The 20119-nt window shown below is 41.7% G+C and overlaps 1 long non-coding RNA gene across 1 annotated transcript in view; it reads right to left on the bottom strand.

Annotated features, from left to right (window-relative positions):
* Positions 1–2: 2 nt before the first annotated feature.
* Positions 3–20119, bottom strand: part of LOC126483647 (uncharacterized) — a 66878-nt gene continuing 46761 nt past the window's right edge. The window contains exons 2-3 of the long non-coding RNA XR_007587751.1: positions 432–624; positions 3–346 (exon numbers count right to left, since the gene is read on the bottom strand). This is a non-coding gene — a long non-coding RNA (uncharacterized LOC126483647). The remainder of the gene's footprint in view (positions 347–431; positions 625–20119) is intronic.

Raw genomic sequence — 20119 nt, 5'->3', positions numbered from 1 at the left:
AATGTAAGGTGCCATTAATAATATTTATTGAATTTTTTATTACAGATGTTGCAAAAAGGTTTATAGTGTCCTTGCCCTTTTATCCAAAAAAGTCTAACAAACATCTAACATGTTTTTGGTTAAATGGTTGGGAAAATGTTCTCAACTGTGCTCAATGAGATGGTGTAGTGGTTGTCACCAGACTTACTTGGAAGGACAATTTTCCGTGCAGTGCTAAAGGCAAATGTCATTCCTTCGAAAAAGAGCCAGTTTCATTCTCAGCACCAACTGTGTTTAATGACCTCACCATTGATGTGACATTAAACCATAATCTCTTGTTACAGTTGGAACTGGAACTGTTTGAGCCCTGGAAAAGATGTATGTAATTACAAATGGCATTGGGTTTATACGTCCATAGTAATTGAGGGAATAAAATATCAAATATTATTTACTTGTAAGAACTACTTCTGGAGTTCATCAGGCATTTTCCTCACTGGTTTTATTGCCTTTGTAAAACTGATTTGGCACTACTTCAGCTTAGATGAGTTTTGTCCTGTATCCTCTTTCATCTGTTCTTCCTGCTCTCCCGTTCCCATGAGTTCTTTCACCAGTTGATGTATGAACTTTTCCATTTCTTGTTCATTGCTATTTTGTAGACAAGACAAATTTATTGTCACCATGTAAAAGATCATATAGATGTACATCAGCGATAAATTGAACAGTGTAATCACAATATGAAGAATATAGATTGTAGGTTGCCACAGAGAGTGGTGTTGAGTCAGACAGGCACAGTGAAAAATGAATCGTAAATGTGTAAGCTTTTGGACAAGTTGCCCTTGCAGGAATAGCGTTCTCTCTCTCTCTCTCTCTCTCTCTCTCTCTCTCTCTCTCTCTCTCTCTCTGTGTGTGTGTGTGTGTGTGTGTGTGTGTGTGTGTGTGTGTGTGTGTGTGTGTGTGTGTGTGTGTGTGTGTGTCCCTTTACATAAAAATGGAATAAAGATAAACAGGAACATTTCAGCTCCCTTTATTGCTCATGAAAACAAAAAATTGCAAGTTGTACAATAATAAATCTAGATTTTCTTAGTGTATTCCAGATTGCAGCATACACATGTACCTCCAGTACCCAATAAAATGTCATCTTGCATTGATGCATGCTTTTATTCATCGTGGAATACTGTCCCTAGATCATAAAAGCACTGTTGGTCCAGATTATCCCAGTCAGTGGCAATGTGTTGTAGATCTCATGAGTAGCCCCAGGCATGTTTGACAGGGTTAATGGGTGGAGAACATGCTGGCCATTTTAGTCTAGTGATTTAGTTATCATGAAGGAATATATTCACAAAATGTGCACTTGAATTGTTATGCATTAAGACATATCCCTCTAGAAAATGCTGCCCATATGGTTGCACTACACGTAGGATGATGTCATCCCTGTATCATATAGCCATTTGATTGTTTTCAGTGACCACCAGTGACATATGTTTACCCCACATAATACCACCCCAAAACATCAGGAACCACGACCATTCTGGACAGTGTGTCTACTAAAGACGTTCAGGCTGACTAAACTGCCTCCACTGATGTCTCCGATGATTGGTTGAAGGCATATGCAGGTCTGATCTGTTAATACAACTTGCTGCCAAGTCTGACTAGTCCATTCAACATATTGTTGGGCTCATATGCATCACGCTGCATAGTGCCTAGGTGTCAGTTCTACCTTTCCTGGGACATTGGGAGTGAAGTTCTTCAAGCTTCTTAGCAGGTTGAGATGTGAAATAGTTGTCGGTCTTCACATTTCTTCCTTGATTTAAAAATGCTCCACAAGATGCAGAACAACGCACTAGGTGATTGCATCTCTTTGTTTGTGTGTGCGTGCTTTTTTGAGGAATGGGAAAGCATCACATGTTTACTTTGTCACCACAGTGCCAGAAATCCAGTATTTGAGACAATACTTGTCAATCTTGCTGGGCATGAATTGAATGAATCATCTTGTTTCACATCGTAATATTTACTTGTCTACAGTTATATTTTCTCCAGGCCAGTAAGAACAAATACTATAAACTTCTCCAAATTTTAGAGTCAAGAGACAGTTGTTGGCTGGCAGGTGTTCAGCTCAGATTGATTTTTGGTTGACTTAGATTAGCATCTGAATAATCCTTCACTAATTCCTTCTTGGTCATAAAATCTTCCACTGTCTCTGGTACTTAATTAAAAAGTCCAAGTTGACGAAACATGTTCGAAGTCTTAAACACACACACACACACACACACACACACACACACACACACACACACACACACACACACAATTATCTGGCAGATTAAAAGTGAAAAGTGCATGCTGAACGAAGACTCGAATTTGGGACCTCTGCCTTTCGTGCGTAAGTGCTGCACCAACAGAGCTACCCAATGAGGATTCACGACCTGTTCTCCCAGCTTTACTTTTGCCAGTACCTCATCTCCTATGTTCCACTTCCTCTGAAAGGCAAAGGTCCCAAATTAGTTTTGGTCTGGCACACTGTTTTGGTCTGGCACACTGTTTTGGTCTGGCACACTGTTTTGGTCTGGCACACTGTTTTGGTCTGGCACACTGTTTTGGTCTGGCACACTGTTTTGGTCTGGCACACTGTTTTGGTCTGGCACACTGTTTTGGTCTGGCACACTGTTTCATATCAGTGCACGTGCCACAGCAGAGTGAAAATTTCCTGCTGGCAATATTGCCTGAATTACACTGTACGAGGGTATTCCCAAAAGTAAGGTATTTTATTTTTTTTGTAAGTACATACACCTGTTTATTTCTACAGTGGTTTACATCAGTTTATAGCTTGAACATTTCGATATTTTTCGACATAATTTCCATTTCTGTCAATGCATTTTTGTAGATGCTGTGGCAGTTTTTGTATGCTCATGTCATACCAGCTTGCCGCCATGCTGTTTTGAAAGTTATGAACCTCTTCTTTCACCTCGATCGCTATCTGGCCAAATGTTGTTTTAACTTAGGGAACAGGTGATAGTCACTGGGTGCCAACTCAGGACTATAGGGTGGGTGATAATGTTCCACTGAAACTGTCGCTGGAGAGAAACGGTTTGCCGAGCGATGTGTGGGCAAGCGTTGCCATGGAGAAATCGTATGCCCTTGCTGAAAATTCCTCTTCTCCAGTTCTGAATTGCCCGTTTGAGTTTTTTCAGTCTCACAGTACCTACAGCATTCCCAGAGGGCATAGTCGTCAACAATACCCCTTTCTGATCCCAAAAAATGGTTGTCTTGACTTTACTGGCACAATGTGTTTGTTTGAATTTCTGCGGCTTTGGTGAAGGAGGATGCCGCCACTGGCGTGGTTGTTGCTTGGTCTCATGTTTAAAGTGGTATGCCCAGGTTTCGTCACCCGTGACAATTGAGTCCAGAAAGTTGTCCTGTTCAGCTGCAAGGCGGTGAAGAAATGTGCGGGAAGCACCAACTCGTTGCCGCATGTGGTCCTGAGTCAGCATGTGTGGCACACATCTTGTGCACACCTTCCTGTAGTTCAGTGTTTAATGTTTCCGTTAAAATTCTGTGAGCAGTGCTTCGGGAAACCTCAGGAACCAACGTGCAGAGATCATCCAGGGTGATCCGCCGATTTGTTCGTCGTGAATTTCGGTTCAACCAGCTGCAAACTCTCTACACCACTTACGAACATTTTTGACATCCATGCAGGACTCATCATACACTTCCGTCAATTGGTGATGGATTTCAATTGGTGCAGTGCACTTTGTGTTCAAAAACCGAATAACTGCGTGCAATTCGCACTTGGCGGTAACATCCAACAGGAGCCCCATTCTGGACAGTGCCTCAGTGCGGTGTGTGCATGTTTACACACAGTGTGTGAAGCACTCTTCATAAGTGTGACCAACTGCCACACAGAGTTCTGTACTTCTATATATAACATAGGAAAAAAAGGTAGGAGACCTTACTTTTGGGATTACCTTCGTACATACTATAGCAGATTGGAATGTGCAAGTGCCAAGATGCAAAAACTCTGCAAAATTGCTGATCATTGCCACTTCATTGTTGAATTGCTTACAATTTTTCAAAAGAGAAATTACAGCTTTGTAAAGTTGCCCCCTTCAACAGTTCTTAGGTGTATCAAATAAAATACCAAAGAAAAGAAGTACTTCATAAATCCTAATTAATCATAAATCTACCTTTCTAGTGTTAAGCTTTAAATGCAACTGTCTATGGGAAAGTGGCATTGTAATCACTTGAATTCTTTCTAATGCTATGGTACTGTTTGGAATGCATGCTTGTTGTGAAGCTGGAACGTGTCTTTTTAAAGTTCTTTCGAGAATCTCTAAGAAGATAAGAAAGCTCCTTAAGTCATCTTTATGTGCTACACAAAGACTAAGAAGTATGAATTTTGTGCTCTATGGTGCAGCAAGTGCAGTGCTTTATTCATGCTTGGCTTTCTATTCACAGTATAGTTGAGTAAATTGGTGAAAGCTGTGCGCTGCATCATTGCACAAAAATGCATGTCATTTGAGTGTAGTTTCTTGACTGAAAAGTTAAAAAGAAAACTGTATAATCAAATGCACTCTTGTAGGCAAATGATTGGCATCACTGAAAAATGATTCGGGTGGGGGGCGGGGGGGCGGCAGATTCCATTCCTGTCAAATTTTCTACCATTGTAAATTCTGAAATTAATCTACTAGACTAGATGAACACTTCTGACTGCCAAGAGGCCTCTACAAGCTACAGCAGATGCAGAGGCCTGGCAGTGAAACATCTGCTGATAAGTGTTTAGAACTTCTTGATTGTTGCCCTTAGAGAGATGATTTATAATCCAATATTAACTTGGGATAACGATGAGGCACATTTATAGTGTAGTACTTACCCACGGGATGAGGAAAAGATTGACAGTGTCTTCCAGTTTGCCTTCAGGGGACAAAATTCTAAGTGCTACGAGTAAATACAAAAAATATAGGAAACTATATTAGCTTTCCTGACTTAAATGGCAGGAGAGGTGGTGTGGTGCTCCTGTATAAATTCCAAACCTGTCCAGTGTTGCATGTAATGATAGCATGTGGCACTTTTGATAGTGAGTCATCCATCAAATGGGGACAGCAATGATGCTGTTAGAGAGAAGGTTGCGTGCTGGCATTTGGTTTCACCCTGTCCCTTTTGTCATAATGTTACCAGCACACGTTTATTCATTACATACCTAGACTCAATATATACATAACACATTCACTGATTGTATAACCATGAGCCAAGCAGTTGAGCTGGAAACTTAGTGTGCATGTGCTAAAAGCTGAAATAGTACTGAGCAAAATCCTGATATTAGTAATGTAGTACTGAAAGCTGATTAAACATAAAAGTGTCACACTTAGATCATATTAAAAGCATTGTGCCAGTGAAACTTCCTGGCAGATTATAACTGTGTGCCGAACCGAGACTCGAACTTGGAATCTTTGTCTTTCGTAGGCAAGTGCTCTACCATCTGAGCTACCCAAGCACGACTCACAACCAGTTAAGGCAACAATTCGCATAGAGTGGGAAAGCCTGGTTCGAATCCCGGTCCAGCAAAATTTTCATTGTCAGTCTGTTATACAGCTGATGGTTATATATATTTGCAACTGCAAATGTGTTTCATGTATCATAATGAATGCCCATGTAAATATGATAGCCAATATGCTTCTTATCCTCCAAGTGAAAAAAAAAAAAAAACTACTTTTCAGCATGAGATTTTCACCCGTATGTAATGAAATACCCAAGAAGATAAGTATTAAGCCAATACCAAAAAGTTCCAACCATGGACTTTGTGGAGGTGGTAGCTTGCATTTCTTAATGACACAGGTAGCCATAGCACAGGGGCTATCTATGGAGATGCCAGACTGACCTGTGGTCTCTGACGATGGGCATCAAGACATTTTCTGTAGCTGCTGGAGCAACAGGCTGGATAATTGACTGCATTTACCAACATTGCCTTCCCATGCAATGGGAAACTACAAGTGTTTATATTTTGGGAGGGCATATAGGAAAAATAGTCCCCCATTTTAATATCTGGGTGGGAGAGACTATGCAGGAAGTCATTGGGAAAAATAGTACTACATATCAGTGTCAAATGTTAGAGCCCTTAATTGTGTACTTAGGCTAGAGAATTTGAAAAGGAAGATCGATAGTTTGAAATTAGGTGTAGTGAGAATTAGGTAAGTACAATGGCAGGAAGAACTGGATTTCTGGTTAGGTGGGTAAGTTACAAATACAAAATCAGGTAGGGGTAATGCAAGAACAGGTTTAATGAGTAAGAAAATAGGAATGTTATCATAGCTCAGACAACACTCACCATAGTGTGCGATATTATATGCCAACTAGCTCCACCGATGAAGAAATTGAAAGAATATATTGAGATGAAAGCAATTATTTGGATAATCGAGAGGTGAAAATCCGTGATGGACTGTAATTCAGCAGCAAGAGAAGAAAACAGTGAATGTGGAATGGCAGAAAGGAATGAAAGAAGTGTGTGGTAGAACTTGCACACATCATAATTAAACCATTGCATTAGGGGTCATGTAGGAACATTGTATAGGTGGAAGAGAACTACAGGCACCAGAAGGTTTCAAATATCTTACATGATGGTAATAGTGTTTCAAAAGCGGTGTAAACTGTAAGACATTTCCAGGAGTAGATACAGTCTTTCAATGTAATATATTGTTCATGGACTAGATTAAAACTGAATAAATTGCAGAAAGTTCAGAAATTGAGATGGAACCTGGATGCATTAAAAGAAACAAACTGAACCTGGGGACAGAAATGCAATAAGAGGAATGGGTTGCTTTGATAAATTCTTGCTGTAAGTCCAGGTAGGGAAGCCAGCACAGGAGGTACAAGAACAGTATCTTTGATTTACCCTAAAAAAAAAAAAAAAAAAAAAAAAAAAAAAAAAAGTGGTGTCAGGTCTGGGGAATGTGGGTGTCATGCAATTGGCGCATGAGAGCCAATCAGTTGACCTGGAAAGGGGTCACTGAGAAAATCTCGGACATCAGCCAGGTAGTGAATTGGTGCACCATCTAGCATGAAGTAAACATTTCATTCTTGGTCATCCTCATTGATCTGTGGTGTCAAAAATTGTTGTAACATATCCAGGTTCACTATCCTGTTGATGGTTCTCTCATGGAAGAAAAAGAGACTGTACACTTTGCTCTCGCTCAATGCACAAAAAATTTCAATTTAGGGCTATCACGAACATGTTCCAATGTTTGATGTGGGTTTTCACTGCCCCGAATCCTGCAGTTGGTGTGTTAACCTTGCCACTTAAATGAAAAATGGACTTGTCAAAAAAGATGATTTGGTCCAAGAAATGTTCATCCTCATGTCATTGATTTAACACATCTACACAGAAGTTCTTGCGAGCAGTTTTATCAGTGTCTTTTATTGCTTGTATGATCATCAATGTGTACGATTTCAAATGCAAACAATTTATCAGCACATGCCAAACAGTCGTACGTGGCATTTGCAGTTTTCGAAATGCACACCGGGTCGATTTAGTAGGGCTGTCGACAAAGCATTGTCTTACTTGCTCAACAATGTCATCAAATGTGCTTGGATGACCTGATGATTTCCCATGTCTTACCGAGCATCTTGTTTCTACAAAACATTTATGCCACTCATAAACTGTACGCCTACTAGGAGGAGCTTTAGCATACTTGGTACAGAAATTATGCTGAACTGCTGTTGCTGACTTAGATTCTTCAAACCAAAATGCACAGCTAGCACACTTGGGTCCAGTGAAGGCAGTCATCTTTTATGCAACTGCCACTAGTGCTCCTTATGGTGCGATTTGGCACTGGCGAACTATGTGAGACAAAACTTGATGCATTTCCCTACAGATTGAGATTACAATTAACTCTATAGGTACTATGAATTAATTTATATGAATTTTCAAAGTTGTAAAGTCCTTTTTGAAACACCCAGTACATCATGTGAAGCAGGAAAAATGAGACTGACAAAGTGCCAAACGGTTGGCAGGAATAGCTAGAGGAAAAGTGGAAAGCTGTTGAACCATGCATGACTTTGTGAACATAGATACTACCTACAAGAAAATTAAAGAAACCATTGAAGTAAAAAGAAAAGCAGCTGTGTGAATATTTAAGAGCCCATATGGCAAGCCAATACTAAGCAAACAAGGGAAAGGTCTATGGGAGGGAAATGAACTTGGGGGCTATATTATAGAAAGGGAAGAGAGACTAGATGAGATGGGAGACAAATTGTGAGAAGAATTTGACAGCACTGAAAGGTCCAAGTCAAAACAAAGCCCTTGGAGTAGATGACATTCTTTCAGAATCGGTAGAGCCAATTGGGACCCCTCCCAGGGGACTCACCACTTTCTCATGAGTTCATGCTTGGCTAGCACAGGGGACCCAGCCTTTGCAGCACCTTTTCCCTTTCTGTGCTGTGTGCCTATACTCCTGCTATTCTTTCTCCCCACCTTTGGAGAACATTCTTGGGATATTTTTGAGAATGTGTTCCGAAGTTTTAATAGCCTTACAGAACAGTCCGTCAACTGTTTTTTCTTTCTTACTTTCTTGATTCCCCATCTCCTACCCTTCCTCTGTTGATGTTTGAGGTTCCTCTTTCTTTCTTCTTCTTCTTCTTCTTCTTCCTCCTCCCCCTCCCCCTCCTCCCTATGTGCTCATGAAGGATGGCCCATGCATTTGATGCACAACAGGTGACGGTTATGCGTAATTCCCAGCCCCAGGTTGACACATGGGGTTCGCACATACCCTCTGGTACAGGCCAGACCCAGGGAGGGGTGATTGCCAGAGCTGTTACCTTCACAAATTGCCAATTGTTCCCTCTGTCAGGAGTTCAGGAGGTGTGAACAATAAAGCACGTGAGTGCCCCTCCCGCATGAGGGAGCCCCACAGTTGGAAGGATGTGCCATCAGAGATGCTGGCAATCGTGGAGGATTTCCTCACATTGAGCCAATCACCACCTCAGTCTATGTCTACTAAATGTAAACAAAATGAGGCTAAAGATTCAAAGAATCTCCCAACTGCACCTCAGTTCCTCATGGTATCAATTACTGTAGGCGGTTAGTACTTCGCTATGGTTAATCCGTTTATTATTCAGAAAGATGCTGATGCAGTTGCAGGCCCTGTGAAATATTGCCCTTATTTACATAATGGAACTTCGCTTTTGGAGACCAATTGTGATTTTCAAGCCCGCTATCTTCTTCACGTTGAGGCCCATCTATCGCTGAATTCTTCATGTGGTATTATTTACGCTAGGTTGCTCGATGGTCTAATAGAGGGAGAAATCTAAACTTAGCTCTCTGATGAGGTCATCACTGCAGTCCATCAGATAATTGAAAAGGTTGATAGAGCCTTAGTACCTACATGCACTCTTTTCTCTCATTTGAAGAGTAGTCCTTCCATCGGAGATGGAAGCAGGCTATGAAGTCATCACGGTCCGACCATACCCGTTGCTTTGCTGCCAGTGTCAGCATTACCACCATACCTCCATGTCCTGTCAAAACAAGGGCAAATGAGTTACTTGTGGTAGGAATACTCCTTCCCGTATCAGTTGCAATGGCAAAATGCACCCTCATCCCGAGAATGTCCTGTGTATTTCCAGGAGATCTGGGTGAAGGAAAAAGTACTTTACCCTGTCACTCACAAGTTGTTGGCTAGTCAAAAGCCCTGCGTTTTCCCGTCTAGCACTTAAAGTACCATTCTTTCTACACCTTGCTCCATGGAGGTCATGACCATGCAGACTTTTGACCTCAGATTTAGCACTGCAGCTGTAAAATTGCTGAGTATAACAGTGGCATCCCTGTCTCCTTCCCCTCCAGCTGTGCAACAAGCCATCAAATCTTCGCCTCCAGTGGCAAAATCACCTGCTACACAACTGACAGGCCAGAGAGGCCAAAAAGAATGCTCCTGTGAAAACTTTACATTCATCCAGCCAATAAACATCTGAGTCTTCATCTGCCAACTTCCAAGGCTTTAAGAAATTAAAGGCAAATGGTTTTTGCCTTCCGCGACTCAAGAGATTCTCTTCAACAGAGTCGCAGTGTTATAGCCTTACCTGGCCGACCTCCATTTCACCAGTGCATACCACCTACTGTTTTTCTGCTGTGGAACCCGCAGGCCAAGCCAGTGAGAATGCTAATGACTGTAGATCTCATGGAACAGGATCTTCCAGCATCCATGCCCTATAGAACTGAGTCTTTGAAGGCTAGCACTCGGCAGCCACCAAGATGACAACCTTTCATTTGTCCCCTTTCCCAGTTACATCTCTCCTCCACTGGAATGTTCCTTCGCAGCATTTAGATCTAACATCGAGGAATTATGGCTGCTCTTGGAATCACAGTGTCGACTTGTTTTCTGCCTCCAAGAAACAAAATTGGCTTCTTGCAACCACTTCCACCTCTCGCATTTCCTTCCAGTCTGCTTTGATATTTCCTCCACAAAGGACGACATTGCATCTTGTGGGGGACTCGTACTACTCATCTGAGATGACATTCATAAGCAAACCATCTCGATGAACATACAATGTAGGCTTTCATGACTGGTATTGTCTTCATTTAAAACTTCCAGGCTGATAGGCCATGGTAAATGTATAAAACTCTCCCCTGATGTGTCGTCTCTGACTGTAGAAGACATCCTCCTAGATAAAGCAGCGAACTGTAAAGAGAACTCGAGGAAGCGCTGATTATATAGGCAGTACAGAGGGCGCCACTGTCCATCGCATGATGTTGGCTAGAGACTGTCTCTGGTAGTGCCATCGTTCTCGATTAAAAGTAATCGATTGCCATGCTTCCGGTGCAACGGAGACATCCAAATTTTATCTAGTTTAACACCTTCCACCTTAAAATTATTATGCTGTTTATCAATCTCCGTAGCCTCTCTATACATGCGTGCATAATAATGCGAGGTTTTAGATATGATGCTCGTCTCACTGAATTTCATTTCATGATTATCTTCCTGGTAAACATGTTCTGCTATGGCCAATTTATCTGCGTGACCCAACAAGATGGGTGTTGAGCACTTCTCTTTACATTGCCGATATAAACCTGTCCATGACTACAAGGAATTTTATGTACTTCAGAAGGATCAGACTATGAAGATTTTAAAAATGACGAATCTACTGGTGAGAGTGTCTTCATTCTCCTCTGACGATAAGAAGCTGTTTTGTAAAACAGAAGCGTACCCACCTAGACTCTATGGATTACCCAAAGTGCATAAACCTGACGTTCCTTTGAGGTCAATTGTCAGCACTGGTCCCACCTGTGAGTTAGACACATTACCTCACTGCTGCAAGCTTATGTTGGTAGGAAAGAGTGTGGGCCCAGATGATATCCTCATTAGTTTTGATGCTATATACCTTGATTCCAGTAAACAAGGCTATCTTGTACATAAAGGATATTTTTCCTACTGATATTGTGGCATTATTCTGACACTGCCTCACCACAACCTACTTTCAATACAATAGTGATTTTTACGAATAGATGGACGGAGTGGCTGTGGACAGTCCTCTTAGTCCTGCAGGGGCTAACTTGTTTATGGAGACTTTTGAACAACGGGCATTGCAGACTGACAGTAAGAGGCCAGCCAGATGATATTGCTATGTTGATGACACTTTCGTAATATGGACACATGGAGCAGAGGAGTTGGATGCCTTCCTGATACATCTAAACAGCATTGATCCAAAAATCCAATTTACTATGGAGACAGAGAGTAATTTTCTGGATGTGTTTGTGATTAAACGACAGGATAGAATGTTGGGCTATAAGGTGTATAGAAAGGCCACACATTCTGATCATTATCTGCGTAAAAGTTCTAACAACCACCCTAGACAAAAGAGGTGTAACAAAAACTTTGGTAGACTGGGCATATGAAATTTGTGAACCTGTTCATTTAAAAGATGAGACTGAACATCTATGGTCGACTTTCGTGAAGAATGGCTATTCTAGCAAGGAGACCGATTGAGCACTTTGATCTAGGCAGAGAATCAGGAGCAACGATGAACAACAGCCTCAACGGCAAGATTTTTCTTCCACTGATTAGTAAGGATACAGATCGCATTGGGAATGTGTTAAGCAAGTATGGAGTGGAAACTATTTTCAGACCCACCAGGAAATATAAGAATATTTAAGATCAGCAAAAGATGCATGACATCCTTTGGCTACATCGGGTGTATATAAAATTTCTTGTAGTTGTGCACAGGTTCACATCGGTACCACAAAGAGAAGTGTTAACATCCATCTTGATGAATGTAAGAGTAATTGCCACCTGGGTCACACGGATAAATCGGCCTTAGCAGAACATGTTTACCAGGAAAGTAATCATGAAATAAAATTCAACAAGATTAGTGTCATATCTAAAACCTCGCATTATTATGCATGCAAGTGTAGGTAGGCTATCGAGATTGATAAACACCATAATAATTTTAACACAAAAGAGGAAGATAAACTGTATAAAATTTGGATGTCAGCATTGCACCAGAAGCGTGACGATCTATTACTTTCAGTCGAGAATGTTGACATTACCAGAGACAGTCTTGTAGCCAATGCCAAATGACTGACAGTGGCGCCCTCAGTACTGCCTATATAATCAGCGCTTGCTCGAGTTCTCTTTGCAGTGTGCCGCTTTACCTCGGAGGATGTCTCCCACAGTCGGAGACGAAATGTTGGGAGAGTTTTATTCTTTGACCATGACCTATCAACCCGGAAGTTTTAAGTGAAGACATCTCAGTGAACACTTGGTTGCAAGCTGTTCCAGCCTGCATTATCCTTCCTTGCTTCACCTTTCATCTTTGCAATGTCTACAACCGTCCATCATTCAGTGTTGCCAGGGCAGACTTCCTCTAGCTTATTGGTCAACTCTCTCACTACTTTCCACTGCTCGATGACTTCAATGCACATCATCCCCTTGGGGCTCTTCCAGAACCTGTCAGAGAAGTGCCCTCTTGGCTGACCTTCTCAATCAACTCAACCTCGTTTGTCGTAACACTGGAGCACGTATGTTCCTTTCAGACTCCATGCACAACTATTCCCATTTGGACCTCTCATTCTGCACTGCCCACTTGCCTGTCCTATCAAGTGGTCTGTTCTCTCTCACATGTAATCAAGTGACCATTTCTGTTGTGGTATCTGTCTGCTGACTCCTACCACACCTACATGTAAAACCAATTAGCAGTTTTTCCAAGACCAACTGGAGGCTAAATTCGTCTATGGCAACCTTTGACAAACAACTTTTCCCCAGTTGTGATGACCAGGTAGAGTACATCTTGAATGTTATACTTACTGCTGCAAAAAGTTCCACGTCGTGTCCTGGTCCCCTAGTAGATTGAGGCATGTTGCAATGCAATTTGCATGCAGAGATTTCCTCTCTTCTTTTTAACCATCATGGTACGATGGCAAACTGTATTCATTATAAACAGTTGCATGTGCAGTGTTATCACATTCTTTGTGATAGTAAACTAGCTATATGGATTTCGTTATTGCTTCTGTGAACAGTTCCACTCTCTCTTCCATCATGTGGGGCAACCTCAGTCAGCTCTCTGGACCAAGGTCCATTCCCTGATTTCTGCCCTGACAGTAGCAGATGATATCCTTGCATACCCTGTAGCCATCTCCAGCACCCTGGGCCGCCATGTTGTGGAGATTTTGAGCTCTGCCTATTATCACCCCACCTTCCTCCCTCAGAAGAGCGTGGAGGAGGCTCAGGCAAAACAAGTGGAGAGGAGGATCAGGTGGTACCCTTCTCCTCTCAGAATCATGAATGCTCCAATGCCACCTTTACAGTGAGGGAACTAGATCATGCCGTCACTTCATCCCGACCTGCAGCCCCACAGCCTGACAATGGTCACATTCAGATGTCGCAGCACCTTTCTCACACGGCCAAGCACTTTCTCCTTCATATAACAATCACATTTAGGCAGTTAGCATGTTTTACAGATGCTGGCATGAAGCCACTGTCATACCCATACCTAAGCCTGGTAAGGACAAACACCTTCCTTAAAGCTACCACCCAAGTTCTCTCACCAGCTGTGTTTGCAAGGTGATGGAACGCGTGATTCATGGCTGGTTGGTATGATGGCATGAATCTCGCAATGTGGATTTCAAGTGCACCATTCTGCAGTTCATGAACTCATCACCTTGTCAACCCATGTCATGAAAGGTTTCCTGCAGAAATTCCAGACTGTGGCCGTGTTTTCCAATTTGGACAGCTGCTGGAGGACGGGTATCCTCCATACTCTCTACATGTGGGGCTACCAGGGCATCATGCCCTGTTTCCTTCAGGAATTTTTAAAAGACCAAATTTTCAAGGTATGTGTGGGTTTGGCCTTATCGGATATCTTCATCCAGGAGAACAGGGTGCCTCAGAGCTCCGCCCTGATGTCATGCTCTTTGCTATAGCCATTAACTCTATTATCTCCTGTCTATTGCCAGCATCTCCATCTCCCCTTTTGTCAATAACTTTGCGATCTACTGCAGTTCTCCACACACTTGTCTCCTTGAGCAGCTTCTTCAGCAATGTCTCGATCGTCTTTGCTTGTGTCGATATTGGGTTTTTCTCTTCCACTGACAAAAGTGTTTTTATGAATTTCTGGCGGTGCAATCAGTTTCTTCCACCATATTTACATCTTGGGCCTGTTGATCTTCCATTTGCTGAAACTATGAAATTACTGGGACTCATGGTTGATAGAAGATTTTCTTGGCCCTAGCATGTGTCTTACCTGGCTGCATGCTGTACCCGGTCTCTCAATGTTCTTTGTGTTCTAAGCAGTACTTCCTGGGGAGTAGATCAGACCACCCTCCTCCTTTTGTGCCAATCCCCTGTCCGTTCAAAACTAGACTATGATGTTCTGTTTATCAACTTGCACATCCATCCATTTTACACCATCTTAATAGAATCCACCATCGTGGAATCCACTTGGCCACTGGCACCTTTTACACTAGCCCTGTTGAGTGTGTCTACGCATAAGCTGGTGCACTATTTCCGTCGTACCAGCATGATGTTCTCCTCAGCAGATACGCATGCCATTTGTATGCTATGCCTAGCCACCCATCCTAGGCATCCTTTTTCGATGACTCCCTTGACCGGCAGTATGGGCCGTGTCCCTTTTCTCTGTTACCTCCTAGAGTTCACTTCTGGCTCCTACTCCAGCAGCTTAACTTCATGCCACCTGCCACGTTCCTGAAGGGTGTGATCCCTCCGTCACTTGGCTTTGTGCAGTGGTCTGTGTTTGTCTTGACGTTCATTCACTTGCTAAGGAAACTATTCCAGATTTGAATTATCGCGGTAAGTTTCTCGACTTTTGCACACAATTTAGTGAGAGCACTTACATGTACACTTATGGTTCTAAGACTGAACATGGTGTTGGGTGTGCCTTCATCACTGGCACTGACATTTTTGGTATTGGCTTATGGAACACTGTTCAGTATTTACAGGCAAGCTCTTTGCCCTCTATCAGCCCGGCCAATACATCGAGTGACACAGGCATTTTAACTGTGTCATACAGGTATGCTCTGGTTCTCTCTGTGCCCTTCAGAGCATCTGTGTACTATACACAGTCCATCCCTTAGTGCAACGAATCCAAGAAAGCTTCCATTTGCTCGCTGTTGAGGGAGCCACTGTTATGTTCATGTGGATTCAAGGCCACGTCAGTCTGACAGGAAATGAGGCTGCAGCCCTACCTCAGTCCACTAGCTCTTCCACCCCTTCAGATCTCCGTGTTGCCGTCTGTCGATAGTTTGTCACTGTGGCATCACCACTGGTCTTCTCTTCATGGGAATGAGCTCTGGGAAATTAAACATCTCCCAGCAGCTCGCCCAAACTCATCTCGGCCCTCTTGCCACGAGGCTGATCATTTTACTAAGGTTACATATTGGGTATTGTTGTTTTAGCCATTGCCATTTAAGTGGTGGTCCCCCCCCCCCCCCCCCCCTACTTTGTGCTCACTGTCATCTATCTTGGACGGTTCACCATTTCATGACCAAACTCCCTTTTTTTTAACTACTTATTTCTCATATATGTTTTCTGCCTGAGTTAATGGTTGTTTTAGTGAACAACACATATGCTGTCAGTGTCGTCCTACTTTTTATCCATTGCAGCAACATGGTGAAGGACATTTAATCTTTTGGTTCAGGATCTCCACTGTCTCTACAGCATATTTTGTAGACCTTCCTACATGAGTAAATCCTTGTTCTTAGCTTTCTTTCCTTCCACCGATTGGGTCTCACGTGTAGTCACTTTTGAGTTCTTTTACGCCCTGAAACCAAAAAACAAAACCAATTAGGGCAAAACTATTCCGCCTGGTGTGCAAGATATTGGATTGGTGCATAAGTTTGTAGCGTTTTTCCACAAGTTAGATAAACAAAGCCGATACACATAACAGAGACTTTAGTCATGAATAATATATTCTCCTTTACTATTTACAACAGTCTGCCAACAGCGCAATAACTTTTCAATTTTACGACTGTGGGAACCACATGGTTTTGATGTGAAGAACTTGTCAAGCAATGTGCGGAGCACATTTTCATTTGGTAAGGAAGTTCCTCGAAGGTTTCCCAATAGAGAATAGAAAAGTTGAAAATCTGAGGACACAAAATAAAGTGAATTACGTGGATGAGAAATGACTTCCCAACGCAACTCTTGTATAGTGTTTTTTTTGTCAGTTTAGCAGAATGCGGGCAAGCATTATCGTGGAATACCATCACTTCATGCAGGCTTCCTGGTCATTAATTCTTGAGCTGAGTCTGCAAGACATCTCAGTTGTTGACAACAGTGACTGTTATACCTCAGGAAAGCAATTCTTAGTTCACCACACCATTGCTGTTCCACCAGATGCATAACATTGTTTTCTGAATTTGCATGCATGTCTTTGTACTGGGAATTGCTGCTTTGTTTGGGCCCATCTATTCCTGTCTTTTTCTGGTGTTAGCATAAAGGCACCATTTCTCATCACCAGTAATGGTACAGGATAAGAATGGCTGGTGTTGTTCATGAGTCAGTTGATGACAAGCAAGTAGAGATGCACGTATGGTCATCCTCTGATTTTAGTGATTTTGGCTTAGAGCATGCGTTACCCAACCAATTTTTGAACCTTCTTCGTTACATGTAAATGTTGCATGATCACAGTTAATCACATTTGCCAGTTGTCAAGTACACTGGTGTGGATCTTTAGGGATTAATGTGTTTAAACGATCTTCATCAAAACCTGAAGGTCTTCCTAAACGCAGATAGTTACTAACATCAAATCGATCCTCCTTAAAACAAGAGAACCATCTTCTTGCCGTGCTCTGTCCAACAGCATAATCCCGATACACAGTGCAAATGTTTCCGGCTGCTTCCACTGCTGTCACCATTTTACTGAACTCAATCAAAAGAATATGTCAGAAATGTTCCAATTTCTCCACTTGTAATTCCATTTTCCAGTGTCTACAGCTCCACTCACTATCTCCAGATGACAAAATAACAATATGTGAATGAAAACAATGGGAGGTGTGTGTGTGTGTGTGTGTGTGTGTGTGTGTGTGTGTGTGTGTGTTGTTGACGAAGGCCTTAATGGCCCTAAGCTTTATTTGTGACAGTCTTTTTGTTGTGTCTATCTGTGACTCAGCACCTCCGCTATATGGTGAGTAGCAACTTTCCTTTTCATAATATGTGAACTCAAATAGCAACAGTGAACTAAACATACAAAATGACAATTGATAAATAAACCTATAGCAACTGGAGTACCAACATGAAGAACGAAAACACTATGAACATACGCACCCACCTAATATATGATTGGGATGAAATACCTTCAAGCATTAAGAGGGCCATAATAATTCCAGTTGCAAAGCGCACGTGTAGACAGGCATGAATGATACTGAGCCATCAGTTTAATAAGTAATTGTTGCAAAATACTGACACAAATTATTTAGAGAAGAATGGAAAACCTAGTAGAATCTGACCTCTGGGGAGATAAATTTGGATTCCACAGAAACTTAAGAACATGTTAGGCAATAGGTAAACAACACAACTTACCTTAGATGATAGGTTTAAAAACACGCAAACTTATTTTAGAGCATTTTGGAAACACTTTTAAAACAATGCTGAATGAAGTACACAGTTTGAAATTTTTAAAGTAGCAGGGACAAATTCTAGGAAGCAAAAGCTTATTTCCAATCTGTGTAGAAACCAGACTGCAGTTATAAGAGTTAAAGGCCACAAAAGGGAAGAAGTAGCTGAAAGGAAGTGAGTCAGGTTGATTTTATTCAAAATATACTTTGAGCAAGCTGCTAAAGGAACCAAGGAGAAATTTGGAAAGGGGATTTAAGTTAATGTAGAAAATATAGAAACTTTGGAGTTTGCTGATAAGATAATTCTATCTGAGACAGCAAAAGATTTGTAAAAGTAGTTGATAGGAATAAGCCAGAGGGTGGTAATGTGTGTGCTTGCGCATACGCACGTTTTGTTTGTTTGTTCCTGTCAGCAACTCAACGTCTCTGCTGTTTGGTGAATAGCAATCTAACCTTCTGTTATGATTGTCAATAAATGTTATCTGGTAAAATTCATGCTCTGTCTTTCTAGTTAAGACATTTATTTTCGATTAATTTTATATGTCGTCAACTTTTCATTGCTGTCTACTCGAACCTCAGGGATAAAAAATCATCTATACATTCACCAATCAGCTTAGCAATCCTGAAGACTGTGGATTCAGCATTATAAACCATTTTAAATTTCTGGTATATCCCAGACCATTCCCACCCACCTATAGGATTGTCTTACACTGTGATTTAAGAACCATTGACGTGGGAGGTGTATGTGATAGACGGGAAGAAAATGGAGACCTTCCATGATCAAACTGATTTCAGTCACTGCTCCAAGGATTTTTTGTCAGCATTTACACAGTTAAAAGTAAGCAATGGGCATGTACTGCACTACTGGTACACTGGTGTGTATATAGTGTATGCAGTGTGTACATAATCTACAACGAGGAGCTAAACAATACAGAATAAAAGGCAGCTGCAGAATTCAAAATGCAATTGCCACACATATAATAATAAATGGACAGGGTGTTTTATGAATGATGCTAGTGCTGTGAGAATGAAGCTTTTGCGATGGCTCTGTTGCATAAAACATTCATAGACATCTTGCCACATCAGTTCAGGTAAAATCTCAAGCTTTTGATGATTGCTTCCATCTTCATCAGGAGCACCTAACTGTCAAAACTGCTGCTATGGTGGCCTTATATAGCCCTTAGATAGCTTCTGATTGGTTGGTAATTATGCAGTGCCATTGCAGATGGTGTCAGCATTCTGTGCTGATAGTGCCACCACTCCCATCATAGCATTAACATTTTGACGAATATCTCTGGCATCGAGAGGTTGCTTCCATGTACCACTGAGATTATATCTGCAGTCATGGTTCTTTTCTCACATTCTTATTTCTACAGCCTCTTTAATTACAGAATCCCAGTATGTTGGAGCCTGAGACAAAACTTTTGTTTTGTCAAATAATATTTTCTGTTTGTTGGTGAGGCTGTGATCAGCAACTGCAGATTTCTCCAGTTCTCGATTTTTAGTATGCCATTGACTTTCTGCATAGCAGTCAGAAATGGTGTGGATGGACTGACATATGTAATTGTTTCCACACTCACAAAGGATGTCATAAATTCCAGGGAAAAAGTTCTGAAAGAATGGCTGTGGGTCATGTGATATGAAGACTGCATTCACCAACAAAAGGGAATGTCAAAATATTGAACATTCATTTGATGAGCCACCAATTGCATGCCTTCCTTTCTGCACCACTACATCCAGCATAATATGTAGAGTCCTGGGAAGATGAAGTATAAGATCTATTTTCCGACCTCCCAAGAAGATACAGGAGATGCTATGCCCTGTTACAGACAGTCTCGGCCACAGGATCCCTGGAATTTGTAACATCCCTTGTGAGTGATGAAAAAATTACATATGTCAGTCCATCTGTACTCTTTCCAACAGCTGTGCAGAATATCAGTGGTACATTAAAAATCGAGAATTGGAGAAATCTGCAATTGCTGAGCACATCCTCATAAACAAACATAAAGCACTGTTTGATGAAACAAAAGTTTTATCCCAGGCTCCTATGTACTGGGACTCTGTAATTAAAAAGGCTGTGGAAATAATGTG

Source organism: Schistocerca serialis, chromosome 6 (assembly GCF_023864345.2).
Source record: "Schistocerca serialis cubense isolate TAMUIC-IGC-003099 chromosome 6, iqSchSeri2.2, whole genome shotgun sequence".
NCBI classification, from domain to species: Eukaryota; Metazoa; Arthropoda; class Insecta; order Orthoptera; family Acrididae; genus Schistocerca; species Schistocerca serialis.
This window is presented reverse-complemented; position numbering and strand designations above follow the sequence as displayed.